A 21828-nucleotide genomic window follows, 5' to 3' on the forward strand; every position below is an offset into this window, starting at 1 on the left:
GCAGAGAGATTAATCTCTGAACTACAAGTGACCTGAAGTAGAATCATTAAATATATATACAGGATCTATTTAGTTTATACAAAGCTTTGGCTCTTTCTAAAACTTCCTAATATAAAAGAGTAAGATTTGAAAGATTGGATTTAAAACACTTAAAGTTTTTAATTTTTACTTTTTGTAAGTTCATTTGTTTTGAGAGAGAGAGAGAGTGTGAGCAGGGTAGGGACAGAGAGAGAGGGGAGAGAGAATCCCAAGCAGTGCAGAGCCCAATGTGGGGCTCAAACTCAAAAACTGTGAGATCATGACTTGAGCCGAAACCAAGAGTCTAATGTTTAACAGACAGAGCCACCCAAATGTCCCATGGATTAAAATTTTTTTTAAGTTTATTTATTTTTGAGAGAGAGAGTGAGAAGGGAGGAGCAGAGAGAGAGGGAGACAGAATCTGAAGCAGCTGTGGGGCTTGAACTCAAGAGCTGTGAGATCATGACCCAAACTGAAGTCGGAGGCTTAACTGACTGAGCCACCCAGGTGCCCTTAGCGTCCATGGATTTAAAACTCTTGAGTTCCTAAAGTTTGTTGTTTCTTATTTTTACTCTCTATGAGGATCTACTAGTTATCTTCAAGTATTGTTTTTGCTCTTGGTCTGTATACAGCATCTGAATTTTTAGCTGGGGCACTGCACTTCTTTTTTTTTTTTTTTTTTAAGTTTATTTATTTTGAGAGAGAGCGTGAGGGCAGGGGAGGGGCAAAGAGAGAATACCAAGCAGGCCCAGCACTGTCAGCTCAGTGCCGGATGCAGGGCTCAGTCTTAGCAACCCTGAGATCATGACCTGAGCCGAAATCCAGAGTCAGATGCTTAACTGACTGAGCCACCTAGGCACCCCTGGAGCCCTGAGTAAAATCTCTGAAGCTAGTTTTGTGAGGATTTTTCTCTACTGAAAAACTTTTGGACTGTTCGTGCGAGTGACACATCCAATATGTAATTTAGGGTGTGGGCTCTCTGCGTAGACTGGCTGAGTGTGAATCCTGGTTCCACCACGAACTGCATGGCCTTGGACAAGTTATAGAACCTCTCTTGGTTTCAATTTCCTCATCTGTAACATGAGATTTAATCAAGGGAGAATTATGTGAATAATCCGTGGAAAGTTCTTAAGCACGGGAAACACAATATCCTTGTTTTCAGTCCATCAGCAAAAAGATGAGACTCCTGAATTTCAGTTTCTTTTTAGCCTTAAATTGATTGTACAAACTTTGAGCAACTGATTTGATCTTCCTAAATCATCTCCCTGTTTGAAAAAGGGGGCTTGTATTAGATGGTCTTTAAAGTTATTTCAGGATTCAAGCCTATTGTAATTATTTAATTAGTTGGGATAACCCTGTAGGCGTTTGTAATGTAATTGCTTGAAGTCGACCTACTTTTAACTCCAAATGGGCACCAAAGATGATCACAACATCCAGGTTCCTCAATGCCAATGAGAGATAATAAGGGAGAGGCGTTTGGAACTGGTGACCGTTTCTTAAGTTTATGCTACTGTTCAAAATGTAGGGAATGTGAATGATTCCACACAAACTGTCACAGACTCTTAAGTGAAATAGCTCAAACTGTTGCAGGATTTTTTTTTTTTTTTTTACCATAACACCCAGGATTCATTGTCTCGCTGCTTTGAAGAATGAAGAGGTGGACACAAAATAAGCAGCAGCCAAAAGTTTATTAGAGTATAAGGTTAGAAAGGAAGAAGAGAGGGGTGCCTGAATGGCTCGGCCAGTTAGGCTTCTAACTTCAGCTGAGGTCATGATCTCATGGTTTGTGGGTTTGAGCCCTATGTAGGGCTCTGTGCTGACAGCTCAGAGCCTGGAGCCTGCTTTGGGTTCCGTGTCTCCCTCTCTGCCCCTCCCCGGCTTGCTCTCCGTCTTTGTCTGTCTGTCTCTCTCTCAAAAATAAATAAACATGTGTAATGCCTGAAGTTCCAAAACCTCCCACAAAAGACCACCAGAGTCGTAAGTCAAAGCCAAGCGGCAAGGGTCGTTTATTGCAGGTTCGAACCTGGTCCTCTGCGCACTCGTCGCCGGTGACACAAGAGGCCACGAATAGGGTTGGTATAGCATTTTTATAGACAGAGACAAATAGCACAGGGGAGGTTTTTTACTTGTGGCGGGAGGAAGAAAGGGGGAAGGGGGTAGGTGAGGAATGTGCTAAGCAGGCAGGTTTACAGAAGCGAGAAATGCCGGTTAGTTTGTATACAATCACTCATTCCATTACATATCAGACTACATTTAGGAAGTTTTACAGCCCATTCTACAGCGGGTTACAATCAGGAAAGGTCTCACAATGCTCATAGCAAACAGCAAGCAAAACAGACTTCTCAGCAATTGTATTTCTTATCAAAGATCCATAATAAGCAGAAAAGAGAACCTAGCTTTAAACTAAGGCAGGGCTGTCATTTGAATTCAAAGCTGTTCCTTTCACATGAAAAAAAAAATGCTTAAGAAAGGAAGAATAGAAGGAAAGCTCTCTCTAGAGAGGGGACATTTTAAAATGATTGCCTAAGGACTGTAGGCAAGGGTCCTTGTTTTATAAGGTTCTAGTCAGCCTTCTCCCTTCCCTTCCCCCTTGTTCCTTCTCAGGTTCTACTCTTACTGGCTTGATAGCTCCGGGTGCTGGGTTGTCCATTCCTGATTGGCTCATTTCCATTGTATGAGGGGTGGTCTCTGGCCATACTTAGGTCTTTGGTCAAATCCCTGAGGGGATACTTGAAGGGGGAGTAGGTGGTATCTGTGACATTCTTAAGAGGAACCTTATGCCTGAGGGGGTTGGCTGTGGTCAGACACTCCCAGCATTGTTCAAAAATAGGTGCTTTTCCCTACCCAGGGACCTCAGGCCCTAATCTTTCCCTCTCTGGCTACTGAATCCTATCTTCTCCTATCATAAAACCGTACTTCCTGCTCCTGTTTTAAGGACATTCTCAGACTTTGGAGATGCATCTAAAAGAAATGCAAATTTTACTGAAAAAAGGTATTCTTTTATCCCAAGCTGTCCTCCTTTTCTTGATTCACTCTCTTGCTTTGGTGGAGGAGCACATCCGCAATCTGAGGAGTGAACTGAAGGTGAACTTTTTGAGATTCATTTTACCTTCACTCTTACTGATGGTTGGCCTCGGGCTAGAATTCTAGATTGGGAAATAACCTGTCAGGAAGTGAATAATTTCATGTTCCTGCACAATCAGAGCTTCTTGAGCAAACTTTTAATGGCACCTGGGTTGAAAAACTAGCCTTAGAGGCTAAAGGGTAGTTGAATAGCCTAGATAACTCCAGAAAGACTTGGAGCTTTATCTCCCAAAGTGTGCGCATTTGAAAGGGGATGAACGTGCTGAGCCTAGAGCCAGTCATTTACATTCCAAAGGATTATTAATGACTCGGGATCCACGGTGTCCAGGCTTCTCTCAAAAGGTCAGTTTTAGGGCCTGTATAAACTCCCAGATTTATAAGCTCAGACAGACCTCTCTGTACAGGGTGACATCTGACTCTCATCATGTGACCTGTAGGGTACTGGGTGTGGGGAGCCGATGCAGTTACTGCTGTAAGTAATAACAACTTTGATTTCTGCTCCACCAATCTCACATCTGCTTTGAGGGTAAAAATGTGAGTAAATATAGATATTAAAAACCTATAATCTATCTTCAAAATTTCAGACATATCTTGAGAAGTTTTGTTATGCCCAGAATTCGTGATCCCCAAAGACCACCGGGGAGCCAAGTCCGATGCAAAAGCAAAAGAGCCTTTATTCGAGCTAGCTCGAGCTCAGTCCCCTACCTGCACCGACGCAGCGGTGAGATACCAGGGAGAGAGACCGAGTTTCAAAAGGACAAAGGTTTTATTGGGGTCTAGGGGCAGTTGAGGTAATGGCTGTGGCCTCAGCCGATTGGCTGGGGAAGGGTCGGAGTCCTGTTACGCAGGTCGTTGGGAGTGTTTTGATCAGGAAGTTTGAACGGGTGAGCGGGAGGTTACTCAAGGGGAGGAGGCGTGGTCTAGGTGAAGGACACAGAACAAGATGGAGTCGGCCGGCGTAGGCCCGCCCTTTCAGTTTGAAGTCATTTTGATTTCTTTTTCTCATGTGTAGCGTGTATATTTTTCTCCCTTTAAAGCTTGAAGAATCTTCTCTTTATCCTCCTGTTCTGAAATGTCATGTTTCTTGGCGTGAGTCTTTGTACTGGAAACTGGTAAATCCTTTTAATCTGGAAACTGTCCTTCAGCTTCTGCACAGTTTTCTTGAATTATTTCATTTATAACTTCCTCGCCGTTGTTTTCTCTTTCTTCAGTTTTCTTAAACAAATCTTCTAAAATCCTTGTTATTCCTTATTTTCCATCTCTGTCCTTGATCTGATTTCTGAGAGATTTCCTTAACCTTATATTTTCAACATTTATATTAAGGTTTAAGAGAAAGCTTTTTATTGGAAATAATTTTAGATTTACAGAAATGTTGCAAAAAGAGAGTTTCCCTATACCCCAGTAAATTTCCCCTAATGTTAACATCTGACATAACCACAGTATGATTATCAGAACTAAGAAATTAATATTGGAACAATTCCACTAGCCAAACTACAAACTTAATTTTGGATTTCACCAGTTTTGTTGTTTTTGTTGTTTTTTACCAGTAATGTTTTTTGTTTTGTTTTGTTTTCTGTCAATGGATCAAATCTGGGATATTGCGTTGCAGTTATTTATTCTATCTCTTTAAACTTCTCTAATCTGTAATGGTTCTCATTCTTTCCATGTGTTTCATGACCTTGACACTTTTGGACAGTGCTCGTGTGTTATTTGTATAGAATGTGTCTCAATTTGAGTTTGTCTGATAATTTCTTATGATTATGCTGACGTTGTGCATTTTTGGCAAGAATACCACAGAAGTGATGTGCCTTTCTCTGTGAATTATATCAGGGGGTTCCTGATGCTGCCATGTCTTATTCCTGGTGACCGTTAACTTGTTCACTTAAGTAATCTGGTTCTTGTAAAGATGCTCAAATATAAACTTACTATTTTTCCTCTTTCTAGTTAATGTCTTGGAGATGGTACTTTGAGAAGATGTAAACATCCAATTCCTCCTCAAATTTGAGGTCACTAATTTTAGCATCCAACTTTGGTAGAAATTACCTGTAATAGTTATTACCATGGTGTTCTAATAGTGATTTTTTTGTTTTACTCATTCTTTCTAGATACATTAATTGAAATTTTTTATAAGGAAGAAATGTGCCTTCTCCCCCAATTATTTACTTATACAATTATTTATATCAGAGCTGATGAATGTTTATTTTATTCTATGGGCAATATGCCAATGCTAACATTATTTTGTTACCCAAATTGTTTCAACTTTGGCCATTGGGCTATCGTAATTTTTAATTTCCATGCACTTTGTTTTGTTTTTGAATGCCTCCCACCTGCTCCCTTTCACAGCATCCTGTTCTTGTCTCATGGCTGCAAAATCTTCTCTTATATTTCTGAAGATACTAATGATAGTTTGTTTTTGAATGTTCTCCCTGGATCAATCATTTGTTTACTCCAAGTTTTGTTGGGTTTTTTTTTCCCCGTTCATTTTCTTGTTTGACTTGGTTTCTCTTTTTTGTGTTAGAGACTTTCCTCAGATGACTGGTAATATTTCTTTGTCACCTCATTTCTAAAACTGGGTAATGAAAGCTGATGGGAATCTCTGAGCCCACTGAGGAGGCTTCACTCTCTGGTGATCTCACTGGGATGCTTGTTGGTTATCATCTGATGTCAACATCTTTAGATCCTTCCTTTTGAGGTGGTCAGACATGGCAAAACATATTCTCACATCTCCTGGTTGGGAGGAAGGTTTTAGCTGATAGTGTTCTCAGAATCTACAGGAGAAGAAGGCTGAAGAATCCCATCATTCGATATGTACGTTCTCCTGCTAGTCTTGTTTTTTATTATTTTTTTTAATGTTTATTTATTTTTCAGAGAGAGTGAGAGAGAGAGTGAGTGAGGGCAGAGAGAGAGAGAGAGAGAGAGAGAGAGAGAGAGAGAGAGAAACACAGAATCTGAAGCAGACCCCAGGCTCTGAGCTGTCAGCACAGAGCCTGACACGGGCCTTGAACTCAAGAACTACAAGAACATGACCTAACCCTAAAGTGGGACACTTACTTGACTGAGCCACCCAGGCACCGCTCTAGTCTTGTTTTTTAAATTCCCACCTTCAGCTGGCTCTGGTGTCCCACAATCCAGAGACTTCCTATTTTACCTCAATCTGGAGAATGTTTTTAAAAAATCACTTTATTGTCATTTACTGGCAGTATGAGGTGGTAACATAAGTAAATAAATACCTGTGTTTGTCTATCAGAAGTCCCAGGAACTATTTCAATATGAAATTTCTCAAGGGAGTTATTAGAAGATCTTAAATTAGAATGCGCCGAAATGTACCGAGTCCTGCCTGTTAAGCCTTTGGAGTCAATCAGTAAGTCTGAAGTTCTTATTTCTTTCCTTTGAACTAAATTAACATGAGAACATTCAAATTCTGCACTTAGGTTGTAGGTCTTTATTATGTAAAGTTTGGAAAGAAATCAGCACACAGCTATGTTACTGGCTTGGATGTCATGAGACTCAAATAAGTTATAAAAGCGTTACTGACCTTTTTCGTTCCCAGGTAAAAACATTTTAGCAAGATGTTTCTAAATGAAATATAGAAAGATATTTACCTTATTAGTAACAATAACTTATGTGTCTATGGTAACATTCACTGGCTTTAGTTCCCTACTTTTTTAAACCCCTTTCTACAGACACTTGTGCTTTATTTACAATCCAAGTCCTCTAGCAGCAGGTGCCAGAGACGCAGTGAGAGCATCCTCACAGTCTAGTGGGGGTGGAAAAAGATTCATAAACAATTCCAATTTCATGAAAGGGGCATGTATGGGGAGGTGGGGGCGTGGGGGGGGGGTGCCACACAGGGCAAGTGTAACTAATTCAAACAGGGGGAATGGAGGGGAGGGAGAGCTCTTGGAGGGAGATTCTTCAATATAAATGATCTCCATATTGATTTCTAGTAGGCATCTCAAATATAACCTATCCAAAACCATACTCCTGACCTGACCCTCACCTCTCTTCCCCACATCTTTCCTGTCTTACTAAATGGCAACTCTGTCCTTCCCATTGAGGGTATAAATCCTATACTCTTGCAGCTAACATCCAATCCACATGCAAGCCACCAGCACCCCCTGTTGGCCCAGACTTCAAAATCTGCCTACCTTCTAAACTGTCGTTCTCTCTTGCCATGATATTGCAGTGGCCTTCTGGGCTTCCTATTTCTACCCTTGCCTTGCTCCACTACATGCTGTGCTAAATATAACAGTAGAAAAAAAAATTTTTTTTTTTTATATATAGAAAATTTAAATCTCTTCCATCACTTTCCTGGGGTCCTTTCGGGCACTACTCAAATGTCACCTTATCAGTGAATCCTTCCTGGACCACTTTATACAGACAGCCCTGCCTACCTCCACCTGGATACTCATTACTCACTGTACTCATCACTGCCTAACACGTTATATCTTACTTTTGTGAATTTACTATTGTCTATTTTCTGTATTTCCCTACTGGGATATGAGCTCCAGAATAACTACAATTCAGTCTAGTTTGCCCATTGTGGTATTCCCTAGATCATCCTAGAGCTGTGTAAATTTCTCTTAACATTTCTGTGTATGCCTTTCGGACTTTTTTCTATATAAATAAATGTATTTAAATACACATAGGATCATGCTGTATATCTTGTTTTGATCGTGATTCTTTCACTAAACAGCATATAACAAATATTTTTCAGTAACAACACTAGTGTTGTACGATAGGATTTTTATTTCTGCATAGTATTCCATTATTTGGATATTGCCATAATTTACTTATTCAAGCCTTAACTTTTACTCTTTTTGTATGCTTAATTTTTTATGCACATAAAGTATGCCATTCTTTACAAAAATTTTTAAATTTATTTTTGAAAGAGAGACAGAGCACGGACAGGGGAGGGGTAGAGAGAGAGAGAGACACACAGAATCCGAAGCAGGCTCCAGGCTCTGAGCTGTCAGCACAGAGCCTGACACGGGCTCGAGCTCACGAACCGTGAGATCACGACCTGAGCCAAAGTTGGGCACTTAACCAACTGAGCCATCTAGGCGCCCCTAAAGCACACCATTCTGACCAAATATTTATTCATATCTCTGGGCACAGTATATATCCTTGCGATGCATCTTAAGAAGTAGACTTTTTGTGTCAAAATTACAAAGCTTTGTTACTGCCTGCCAAATGGCATTTCAGGAAGTTGAGTCACTTATAGTTCTCCCAGTTGTGTTTGACAGTTTTTTGTTTTGTGTTTGACAGTTTTTTTTTTTTTTCTTTTAACACTTAACATTAGAAGGTTTAGGAGGTATGGAATAATACCAGTTTTTCAAGATGAAACTTAAGAAACCAGAAAGAACTGGAACCTTTTCTTTAAAGACAAAAATCGTCCTCTTTCAGTCTATTGCTTTATTTGTCACTCTAACACCTTGTGAAAGTCATTTAAACATGGTGAAATAAACTTTTCTGTGGTTTCCTGAAGACTAGCTTTACCTTTCATAAGACTTTCTTATACTGATACTTTCATTGGGCTCCACTTGTTTTCCACAAAAGAAATTAAAAAAAAAATTTTTTTAACGTTTATTTATTTTTGAGACAGAGAGAGACAGAGCATGAACGGGGGAGGGTCAGAGAGAGAGGGAGACACAGAATCGGAAACAGGCTCCAGGCTCTGAGCTGTCAGCACAGAGCCCGACGCGGGGCTCGAACCCTCGAACTGTGAGATCGTGACCTGAGCTGAAGTCGGACGCTTAGTCCACCGAGGCACCCAGGTGCCCCTCCACAAAAGAAATTTAAAATAATAAAAAACAATAGTACTTTTTGGAAGGCCACCCTAGAGCAAGAAATAACTACAAGTCACGTGTAGGCCCCACATTTTTTATTTGCGTTCAGGAATGCCCGGGCACCAGAAAGTGCTACTACTTGTGTTGTCATGGAGTAATAAAAAGAGGATGCAGTGAAACAGGGGTGCCTGGGTGGCTCAGTCGGTTAAGCGTCCGATTTGGGCTCAGGTCATGATCTCATGGTGTGAATTCAAGCCCTTCATTAGGCTTTGTGCTGACAGTGTGGAGTTTGCTTGGGACTCTCTCTCTCTGCCCCTCCCCGACTTGTATGTATGCTCTCTCTCAAAATAAATAAATAAAGAACTTTAAAAATTAAAATAAACCCCACAAAATTTAAAAAACCACAAAACTACAGAATAGTTATTGCTTAAATTTTGGGGGCTGAAACTTTGTATTTGTCTCAACTATACTGTAGCAGGATTCTTGCCTAGAGGGACAGGACACCGATGCTCTTCTTTCCAGGAAGCAGCTTTATTTCTGCTGGACGGGCTCAGCAGGCTAAGACCCGCAAAAAGGCTGAGGCCCAGGCACAGCGGGGTGTAGCCTTTCATGCAATTTCTACTTCTTCGTCTCCCATTTATGGCGACACATAGAGTCTGACTGGACCCAGTCCAGGTTACAGAGTTGCGTCAGAGTCATGCATGTGGGTATAAGAGTTGGTTGGGCCACCTTGCACGTTGCCTTCCTTTGTTCTGAGAAGGCCTCCACCACAATACATAATATAACAACTTAGCCATTCAATTTTTGTTAAGTATGTAAATAGTTTTTTAAGAAGCACACTTTCTCTTTCTTGTCATAATTATTGAGCAGTTGGTAAAATACTTAATTAAGTTGCATATTTAACTTAAGAAGTACAACGAGCATACGACGTCCAGGGTGGGGATAGGGCAACACAACAGATTCTTAGTGGGCATACACTCAGCTGACAGAGGCAGGAACGTGTGACTCTTCTAGAAAGTAGCCCACAGCCATGAGACTGCACTGGGCTCTAAGCATCAGGCAAGGGACATAGTGCCATTTATAATTAGTATCACATTCATGTCGTGAAGGAGTCATTTATTTTTAGGGAAGCACATCATAATTCAGTTTTCACTCCTGTTGTTCATTTGAGTTTTGTGGGTTTTGAAATTTGTATTTAATTTGTAGTTAGAATAGTTGCTTAAGAATTATAAGCATAAGGATTTATATTTGGTTGAATTTTTATATGCTTAAGTAACATTCTAATGAAGAGAATTGACACCAACATCAGGGAGAGGTGGTAATTTTTGGCTTTAAGTTTAAAAAGGGATTTGGGGGCACCTGGATTTGGGGTGTCAGTTGATCGCTGGACTCTTGGTGTTGGCTCGGGTTGTGATCTCATGATTCTTGGGATCTGGCCACGTTTGGCTCTGTGCTGATAGTAGGGACCCTGCTTGGGGTTCTCTCTCCCCCTCTCTCTCTGCCCCTCCCCTGCTCGCTCTCTCTCTCTCAAAATAAATAAAGTAACTATCACTCACAATATATCTTATTTACTTTTGCTAAAAGCACAGTATTTTCATTCCAAACTTTCCTCTCAGACCCATCACACTTCTTTGCCCTGGCTCATCTTTTTATCTTTCATCCTTTGGACTATTACAAGTTTTTGTTTGTTTGTTTTACAGGATCTCTCTGGTTTTAGTTTCCCTCTATCCTGTATAATCCATTGTCTACTATTTCCAGATGTTTCTTTTTAAACGTTTACGACAGTTATCGTTGGCAAACACAGTCTGATTCCATCCTCCTCTTCCTCCCACACCGTTTTCAGTGAGCATGGTCATTCACCTTATTTTCTTGTGTTGGTAACTGTTTTGTTACCAGTTACTTAACACCAATAAATAAAGTTGGGTTGCTTCGTCTCTTTTTTCTCATATCTTTTAAATTACGTGTCAGATTGACTGTATCTGTTTTTCAAAGTTTTGGTAAAACTCACCTATAAAACTACCTGGACCTGTTTGTGTTTATTTATATATTTGTCCTTTTTTGTGGGTAGGTTTTATTGCTGCTTCAGTTTTGTTTTTTTTTTTTTTTTAATTATTCTAGATCTATTCAAGTTTATTTCTTCTTGGATTCATTAAATTATATTCTTTAAAATCATGGATTCCTAGAAGTCTTCAAATTTTTTGTCATTAGGTAATTTATACCCTTTTCATAGATTAAAAAAATCTCTACTCAATTTGAAGCTATAGCCCTTTTACATTTTTATATTGTATATTTGTGTTGTCTTCTCTCTTCTTTCTGATAGTCTTCCTAGTGCCTTGTCTATTTTTTAAGGAACCTGTTCACTTTTGCTGCTATATTCTGTTTTTCTTGGTCTTCTACTTCATTAATCTCTGTTCTTATTTTTTCAAAATTTCATTCTATGCCTGTGTATTTATTATTCATCTTTTTCTAAGCTCTTCAGTAATATAAAACTCATTTATTTTTATCTTTATTGTTTTTATTTTGTAAGTTAAAAATTAAACAAATTTTGATATTAATGTTTTTATTAGTTAGTCCTAAATATCTTACATGTACATTGTAATTCCATTCCTGAGTTATTAGAAGTTTGAATTAAAAAAAATTTTTTTGGGGTGTCTGGGTGGCTCAGTCGGTTAAAAATCCAACTCTTGACTTCGGCTCAGTCATGATCTCACAGTTTATGGGTTTGAGGCCCATGTTGGGTTCCACACTGCCAGCGTAGAGCTTGCTTGGTATTCTGTCTCCTGCTCTCTCTGCCCCTCCCCCACTTGCTCTCTAACTTTCAAAAAAAAAAAAAACTTTTTGTAGTAAAGTTCAAATTTAATTACATTGTGGTTTAAAAAAAAACGTGGCCAGTACAATGTTAGTTCTTTGCAATTTACTTTGTAGTTTACTGAGATTTCCTTATGACCTAGTAAATTTGAAACTTAAAAAAACAGTCTCTATTTGTTGTATGAAGTTTTCTTTTCTTTCTTTCTTTATTCATTCATTCATTCATTCATTCATTCATTCTTTTAATTTTAAGTAGGCCCCATGCCCAGTGTAGGGCTTGAACTCATGACCCTGAGACCAAGGGTCTCATGCTCTACTAAGCCAGCCAGATGCCCACATGAGGGTTTCTAAATCCATCTTGTAGATAATGATTTTACATTTTGTTTTGCACATATTTTATATGAATGCTAAAATTTTTATAACCCTGTGTATTAGTTTTTAATGATTGTGCATGTAAAAATGCCACTCTTTTTGGTTTAATAACTCATTGTATTTGGTTCATTTTACTGTGTATGTTTATACTATATTGTGAGGTTCATTAAGTTTATGATTACTGAAGTTTAAGATTGTATCTTTTTGGTAGTTTTTTTATTACTGTATAGTATCTCGCTTTTCTTAATGCATTTTTGCTTAAATTTTTTAATGAAATTAGCATTTGCTAATTAACTTTCTTTGAGTTGTTATGTACTTAAGATACCTATCTTTATCCCTTTATTTTTTTTTTATTTTTTATTTAAAAAAAATTTTTTTTAACGTTTATTTATTTTTGAGACAGAGAGAGACAGAGCATTAACAGGAGAGGGTCTGAGAGAGAGAGGGCACAGAATCTAAAACAGCTCCAGGCTCTGAGCTGTCAGCACAGAGCCCGACACGGGGCTCGAACCCATGGACCACGAGATCATGACCCGAGCCGAAGTCGGATGCCCAACCGACTGAGCCACCCAGGCGCCCCTTCATCCCTTTACTTTTAACCTTCTGATTAATGTGTTTAGGTGTGACTCCCATCACTATATAACTGAATTGAAAAAAGAAATCCAGTCTGATAACATTTATCTTTTAACTGGTGGATTTAATTAGCACTTTTTTTTTTATTCCTAATACAGTCATACTATTTCTACTATGATTTTGAGTCTTCCCTTATTCAACTTTTTCATTTCATCTTTTTTCTCCTGTTCACTTTCTGTTGAAGTTCTCACTACTGACCTCTGTTCATTTTTTTTCCCTAGTATTTAAGAAAGTATAGCTTTTATTCATATTTTGTAGTGATTACCACTAAACATTTAACATACGCATGCTTAGACCTAGAAGTTTCTAATAAAGTCTAAAGTTATTTGGAATCTCTATTGTGTTCTTGAATGTAGTAAGAACCTTAGTTCAGGGGCACCTAGGTGGCTCAGTTGGTTGAGTGTTTGACTCTTGATTTTGGCTCAGGTCATGATCTCATGGTTTTGTGGGTTCGAGTCCCACATCGGGCTCTGTAGTGACCCTTCAGAACCTACTTGAGATTCCCTTTTTCTCTGTCTCTCTCTGCCCTTCCTCGGCTCATGCTCTGTCTTTCTCAAAATAAACTAAAAACAACAACAACAACAACAACAACAACAAAAAACCTTAGTTCATTCTAACTACCTATTGAATACTTCTCCCATCTAGTTATTTTTTAAAAATTTTTAAAATATTTATTCATTTTTGAGAGAGAGAGAGAGAGAGAGAGAGAGCACAAGCAGGGGAGGGGGCAGAGAGAGAGAGAGAGGGAGACACAGAATGTGAAGCAGGCTCCAGGCTCTGAGCTGTCAGCACAGAGTCTGATGTGGCACTCCGACTTACAAACCACAAGATCATGACCTGAACTGAAGTCAGACGCTTAACTGACTGAGCCACCCAGGTGCCCCACCATCTAGTTATTTTTTAATAGTTTTTGACTTGCCTTTTTAGAAACTTACAAAAATTATCTTTTTTTTTTTCTACAGTCAATAGTTAAATTTAGCAAAATAACTTAGCAATTTTTGTTCTTACCATTGTTTATTGATCCATGACCTTTCCTCTTAATTCATTTTATACACATATACACAGTCTTTTAATAGTTCTTTTAGTGAGACTCTGTGAATAACAATCCTTAATCTTTATATCTTTGGAAATGTCTTTACTTTGTTTTAACTTTGGAATAACAGTTTAGCAGGGTATAAAATTCCAAGTCATTTCCTTCAGCATTTTGCAGACATAATTAAAGTGCCTGGGACACCTGGGTGGCTGAGTCAGTTAAGCTCCAACTTCCTCAGGTCATGATAGTACGGTTTATGGGTTTGAGGCTCACATCCACTCTGTGTTGACAGCTCAGAGCCTGGAGCCTGCCTCAGATTCTGTGTGTGTCTCTCTCTCTGTCCCTCCTCTACTCATGCTGTCTCTCCCTCAAAATAAATAAATAAATAAATTTAAAAAATGAAGTGTCTCCTGTCACCTGTTGCACTGATAGGAAGTTTACTATTAGTCTACTTGTCATTTCTTTCCAGATAACTAGTTCTTTATCTCTTAGATTTTTAAGAATTCCTTTTTATTCTTGATATTCTAGTATGGACTCTATTTTTTTTACCTCTATAGTGTACATTTAATGAGAGGACTCATCTTTATTTAATTCAGGCAAATTACGTCTGGAATCTCCTAAATATTGCTTCTCCATTAGTCTGTTACTCTTTACATTCTGTTTTTATACAACTTATATCACACACACACACACACACACACACACGCACATGCACACACACACACTAACTGTTCAATCTATCCTTCATATTTAACAAATGTTCTTTTAAGTTTTGGTCTTACTTTGCTTAACTCTTTATCTCCCTGAGCAAGATTCTGGGTGAATTACTAAGTACTATCTTCCATTTCAGTAATTCATTCATGTACAGGCTAGCATTTATGTCATCATTTGCATTCTTCAGTTTTCATGCATATTAGTTTTCTATTGCTGTGTAACAAATTACAACCTTAGTAGCTTAAGTTAACATACATTTATTATCACAATTTCAAAGGCTTAGGAGTCTGGGACAGTCTAATTGGGATTCTCTGCTCACTATCTCACAAGACTGCAGTGAAGGTGTCAGCTAGGGCTGTGATGTCAGCTAAAGCTCCCGGCTCTCTTCCAACCTCAGTGATTATAGGAAGAAGTCAGGTCTTAACGATTGTAGGACTGAGGCCCTCAGCAACAACAGGCTGCCTGCTATTCCCTGCCACATGATAGTTTGCTCTTTCAAGACCAACAGGAGGGTATCTGCTGCTTTTTGTCTCTTACCTACAGATCCTCCTTTAAATGGATCACCCAATTAGGTCAGGCCTACTGAAGATAATAACCCTTTGATTGACTCAAAGTTAACTGATTTGAGACCTAACTGCAAATGCAAAATTCCTTCACTGTTGCCATAGAACGTAACCTGATTGTAAGAGTGATATCCCAACATATTCACAGATCCTACCCAAAGTGTGGGATTGATACAGAGCATGAGCACCAGGGAGCAGAAACCTAGAGGGCCGTCTTATAATTCTGACTAACATGCTTGTTTTTTTTCCTCAGAAATTGTAAATGAACTATTTTCTCTATCTTTTTAAATTTCTGCTTATTTCCCAATAATTATTTTTATTAATTTTTTGAAATATATTTGATATACACTAAGCTCCATAGCATTAAAATGTACAATTTGGTTAATTTTGACGTACATATTACATGACACTATCCCTACGTAAAAGATAATGCACATTTCTATAACTCCCAAAGGTTTTATTGCAAATACACTTCCTATGAATGTTTCTATACAAGCCTCTGTGTCGACATGTGCTTTCACTTCTCTTGTATAATCACCTAGGAGTGGATTGGCTGTGGTGCTTGGTGGTTGTATGTAAGAAGCCACCAAATTGTTTTCGAAAGTGGTTGCACCATTTAAAATTTCCATCAGCATTGTATAGGAGTTCAAATTGTTCTATGTCCTTGACAACACTTGGTATTTAGCTATTCCAGATATGTAGTAGTATCCCATTGTGTTTTTAATTTGCAATTTCCCAGTGATCATGATTTTGAGCATCTATTCAGGTGCTTTTTGACTATCTGTGGATCTTCTTTCCTTGTTAAAGAGTCTATTCAAATATATTGCTCATTTTTTTTTGATTGAGTTGTTTGCCTTACTATTTATTTTTAAGGGTTCTTTATATATGCCAGACACAAGTTCTTCATTCCTCCATTTCTCTTCTCTCATTCTAGGGCTCAAATCATACATACATGTTAATCTGCTTGATGTTTCACAGATCCACTTAGGTTTTCAGTTTTTTTCCTTCTCTGATTTCATTTTATGTAGCTTCATTTTATGTACTTTGTTCTCAAGTTCACTGATCTTTTTACTGTAGTTGGTAACCACTTCCAGGATGGTTTTTATCTCAGACATTATCATTTTTATCTCTAGAGGTTTGATTTGGGTCTTTTATTTTTTAATGTGTGTTTGTTTGTTTAGAGAAAGCCTGTGCACATGCAAGCAGAGGATGGGCAGAGAGAGAGGGAGAGAGAAAATCCCAAGCAGGCTCCGTGCTTTCAGCACAGAGCCTGACGTGGGGCTTGATCTCACAAAGGGTGGGGTCATGATGTGAGCCCAAATCAAGAGATGCTTAACTGACTGAGCCAATCAGGTAACCCCTGATTTGGGTCTTTTCTATTTCCTTTTTGTTTTCTTATACGCTTATGCTTTCCTCCGCTCTCTGGAACATATATTTATAATAATTGTTTTTAATACCCTTGTCTACTAATTCTACCATCTGTATCATTTCTTGGTCTGTTTTTTTTTTTTTATTTCTCTTTGTTATGAGTCATATTTTCTTGCTCCTTTATATGACTGTAGGTATGACTTTGTGTTTTGTTATTTTAATTCCAGTATAGTTAACATACAGTATTGTATTAGTTTCAGGTGTACAATATAGTGATTCAATAATTCTATACATTGCTCAGGATCCATCATGATAAGTGTACTCTTAATCCCCTTTACCTACTTTACCCATCCCCCCTCACTTCCCCTTTGGTAACCGTCAGTTTGTTCTCTATAGTTAAGAGTCCTTTACTTGGTTTGTTTCTCTTTCTTCTATTTCCCCCTTGGATTGTTTATTTTGAAAAAAAAATTTTTTTTAACGTTTATTTATTTTTGAGACACAGAGAGACAGAGCATGAACGGGGGAGGGCCAGAGAGAGAGGGAGACACAGAATCGGAAGCAGGCTCCAGGCTCTGAGCCATCAACCCAGAGCCCGACGCGGGGCTCGAACTCACGGACCGCGAGATCATGACCTGAGCTGAAGTCGGACGCTTAACCGACTGAGCCACCCAGGCACCCCTGGATTGTTTATTTTGTTTCTTAAATTCCACATATGAGTGAAATCATATGGTATTTGTCTTTCTCTAACTAACTTATTTCACTTTGCCTTATGCTGCAAATGGCAAGATTTCATTCTTTTTTATTCCATTGTATCTATATACACCACATCTTTATCTGTTCATCAGTTGATGGGCACTTGGATTGTTTCCATATCTTGGCTATTGTAAACAACGCATTAATCATAAGGGCGCATATATCTTTTCAAATTGGTTTTTTGGTATTCTTTGGGTAAATACTCAGTAATGCAATGACTGGATTGTAGGGTAGTTCTATTTCTAACTTTAAAAAAAAATTTTTTTTTATTAACGTTTATTTATTTTTGAGACAGAGACAGAGCATGAATAGGGGAGGGTCAGAGAGAGAGGGAGACACAGAATCCAAAACAGGCTCCAGGCTCTGAGCTGTCAGCATGGAGCCCGATGCGGGGCTCGAACCCACAGACTGTGAGATGATGACCTGAGCTGAAGTCGGACGCTCAACCGACTGAGCCACCAGGCGCCCCTATTTCTAACTTTTTGAGTAACCCTCCATACAGGGGCTGCACCAGTTTGCATTCCCACCAGCAGTGCATGAGGGGTTTTTTTTCCTCCACATCCTTGATGACCCTTGTTTCTTGTGCTGGTAACTTTATTTTTTAATCACGTGGAAGACACTTTGAATTTTACCTTGTTGGATGCTAGACTTTTGTATTCCTTAAATTGTTTTGGGCTTCCTTCTGGGATGCAATTTACTTGAATAGTCTGATGTCTTTAAGACTTAATTTGATACTTTGTTAGATTCAACAAAGGGCTAATGTGGTCCCTCTGTGAGAGTGCCCCCTGTGGATTTTCCTAGATGTCCCAAGTGGTCGGTCTTCCACCATGGCTGGTGGAAATACATTCTATCCTTGGCTCTCTGTGAGATTCACAGGTTGTTCTGCTTCTTTCTGGTCATCTCTTTCCTAACCTCCATAGTTTCTTCATTTATACGTGTGGATCAGGACTCAGCTAAAGACCTGAGGGGATCCCTCTACAGATGTAGAGAACTTAAGGCTCTCTGTTGCTCTGCCCCATGAATACCAGCTGTCTTGGCCTCCACCAATTCTGAAGTTGGCGCACATCTAGGCTATGATTGTGTTCTCCCTTCCTGCTCTCTCACTGGAAATTCTCTCCAGGCAGCAAGCTAGGGCAATCATGGGGCTCATGAATATTTTATGCTGTGGGTTATAATCCAATACTACACTACTTTATTGCTCAAATTATTCCAGCTTTTACTATTGTGAATTTTTTCAGGATGGCTCCCAAGTTCTTTTGACAGGCCCATCTTTTTAATTGTTTTGAATACTTCCTTATTTTCTGGCACTGCAAGATGCTCCAGGGTCATCTTGTATATTCTCTGCCCCATCCCTAGAATCAACCATTTCTCTCTGGTTCCTTTTATTGGAGAATAGTATAAGAAATCAAGATATGGGCATTGGATGTCCATTATCTCTTTAAAAGCAAATTCAATGAGCTTCTGGAACTTAGATGAAGCTCACAATAATGTCCTCTCCATCTGCATACTTTAACATGAATGGTGGTATACAGTATGATATTTTTTTAGTTTATTTATTTTGAGAGAGAGAGAGAAAGAGTGAGCGAGCAAGTGGGGGAGGGGCAGAGAGAAAGAGAACGAGAATCCCAAGCAGGCTCTGTGCTGTCAGAGCAGAGCCTGATGCGGAGCTGGAGATCAGGACCTGAGCCAAAATCAAGACTCAAATGCTTAACTGACTGAGTTACCCAGGCACCCCTACAGTAGGATATTTTTAATGACATTATTAAAATATAAAAATTTAAAAATGACAAGATTGTACAATTGAGGATAGATGCACTTCATTATAATTTAAATGAACAATAGGGTAGCTTCTCAACCATTTAGTTACTAATTTTAATCAGTTGTATATTAGGATATAAACAGTGTTGGTTTTTAAATTTAGAGTAATAGACTTTTAAAGTAAATGGTAATTGAGCATTGACTGATGGTATGTAATTTAAAATAATATAATTTCCACGTTTTGTTACGTTGAGAGTTAATTACAGAAGTATTATTAAGAATGATTAATTTGAAGCAAAAAATTAGCTCCTAGACTCATACATAACAGCTTCACAACTGTCTCACGTTTTTCACTTTTCATATCTTGTTACCAATCTACATCTTTGAGACTATTCATGGTCACAAGCCCCTTCTTGTTGTTCGTAGTTAACAATTCTTGAATCGGGATTCATCCTAACCCCACACTAGTTGACCACCCTGAGTGTCACAATTCCACAAGAAGATTTAAATAGAAAGCAGGTGAGGCAAAGCAATGCCAAGTGCTTGAGCAATTGCCCAGTTATCCAGAGCCTATTACAATGGATCTGTAAAAGAGAGCTGTGTTTAAATATGTTTACCCCCTCTCATTTATTTGTTTGTTTGTTTTACATTTTATTTATTTTTGAGAGAGAGAGAGAGAGCGAGGCCAAGTGGGGGAGGAGCAGAGAGAGAGGGAGACACAGAATCTGAAGCAGGCTCCAGGCTCTGAGCTGTCAGCACAGAGCCCATCGTGGGGCTCGAACTCGTGGAGTGTGAGACCATGACCTGAGCTGAAGTCAGACACCAGGTGCCCCTGAGTTTTTGTTTGTTTTTTTTTTTTTTTTATTAAACTTTACAAAATTTCAGATACTGTTTATGCCCCACTAAGTTCCTTGATTCCTAGGAAGTATGTGCAGTGACTTCGGCCCATCCTCTTTTTCATGCTTAGTAGCCATTATAATTAGTATCTTCTCTTTTTGACCTTAACTACAGCCTAGTGCAGTACTTTGTAATTTATCATCTTTTATTATACTAAGTTCCTTGGTTATTTAATTATTCATTTATTTATCCTAACAGGTGAAGTTACCTGAGGTCTGTAATTTATACATTTCTCCTTTTTAGTACCCCCAGCTCTTAGCATTCTTAGGTTCTAATGGATCATTGGATATTTGTTAAATAAAATTGATATTCAAATATAGGCCTATTTATGACTTAAATGACATTAGCTCACAGATTTGGGCAAATATAACGATTGAATTCAATATTTGAGTTAGGTAAGTCTAAAATCAAGGAGGCCTGTAGGGCTTTGTTTCCTCTGAGATTCTAGGAAAGAATATTCCCATGCCTTCTAGCTCCCGATGCTTGCTAACAATCCTTGGCTTCTTTGGTAGCAATTCCTTAGCTTACAGCTCCATCACTAAATCTCTGCCTCTGTTGTCATACAGCTTTCTTCCCTGTGTGTTTCTGTGTCTCTCTATGTCCCCTCCTCTTATCAGGACACCAGTCATACTGGATTTAGGACCCACCCTAATCAATATGACTTCATTGTAACAATTACATCTGCAAAGATCCTATTTCTATGGAAGATCACATTCTGAGTTTCTGGGTGAACATGAATTTTGGGAGGACATTATTCAAACAAGTACAGACCCCTTTCCATTGTTCCTTTTCTTTTTTTCTTTTCTCATTGTTTCTTAGAACCTTAATCACTTACAAGATAAGCAGTGAGATGGTTGTGTTCTTACTTGCTTTTGATGACCTTTTACAAATCATTCCTTGTTATGTTTTTCTCAGCATTCATGAATTATAAGATCATCAATAACTCATGAAGATACATTATTTATTTTGAACATGCTCATTAGTCAAGCTTCATATATTTTCTTGGGCTTTTTGCTTGTCTTCTTTAATTATTCTGCTCTTTTTGAGCTTGTATGAACTTCAAAGGTCAGTCAATGCATTTTTCATAACTTGTAATGAAGTTTTTGGTTTCATTTTGAATAGGCCTTTCAAAAATGGAAAATGTCTCTATCAACTTATCCTTTCCCATTTTTAAGACAACTGAAGATTCTGTATGGCTGTATTTTTTTTTTTTTTGATGCAAATATTTATGGCTGCCAAACAAAGGCTTGGCTTCAAACAACAGAGTCCAGTAAGAGAAATGTGAGACATACATAATATTACATCATAAAAATGGCAATGCCACTCCTGCATCAAAATGAACAGTGAACTTGACTGGAGATACTTCTGACTACTGTCCCCATTTTTGTAGACCAAACAGACTTCCAAATCTCTTCAGGTAAATCAAATGAGCTATTAGAGGAAATTGAACAAAAGGTGTAATCATGGCTGGTGTGGACAATGCACCCGTAGGGAGTAGTTAGAGTTAGTTAGGAGGCTGTTGGCCTCATGACACATTGCAGAGTGACAAGAAGCCCCAGAGGACCAGCTGTGCCTGGGCACAGGAAGCCTGTCTCCCAATCCCATCCACAAAGAAAAGGATGTCCAAAGACTAGTGATCTCTAACCAATCACTTCATCCCCTTCTCCTCCCTTGGGGAGAAACAAGACAGGAGATGTTGAAAACTGGAGAGAGAACCTCCAATATTCCTGACTGGAGAGAGGTGAAGAAACACTTCCCACACATTTATTTGTAAGGCCTGTCATTTCTATCTCCAAAACATACCTCAGATCAATCCCCCCTCTTTCCACCTCTGCCACCCCTACCTTAAGCCAAAGCCCTTTCCTTTCCCACTTGGATTATTGCAATGCAGGCCTCAGCGGCCTGAGCTCCAGAGGAGAGGGTGTATGAAGTCCCATGTAGCCTCCAAGTCTATCAGAAACCTACATTATAGGGTGTTTTCCTAGGAATTAATCAATGATGCTGCCTCATTCCCATCTCCCAGTCTGCCCTATTGTGT

This window comes from Panthera onca, chromosome D3, assembly GCF_046562875.1.
Source record: "Panthera onca isolate mPanOnc1 chromosome D3, mPanOnc1 haplotype 2, whole genome shotgun sequence".
Classification (NCBI taxonomy): Eukaryota; Metazoa; Chordata; class Mammalia; order Carnivora; family Felidae; genus Panthera; species Panthera onca.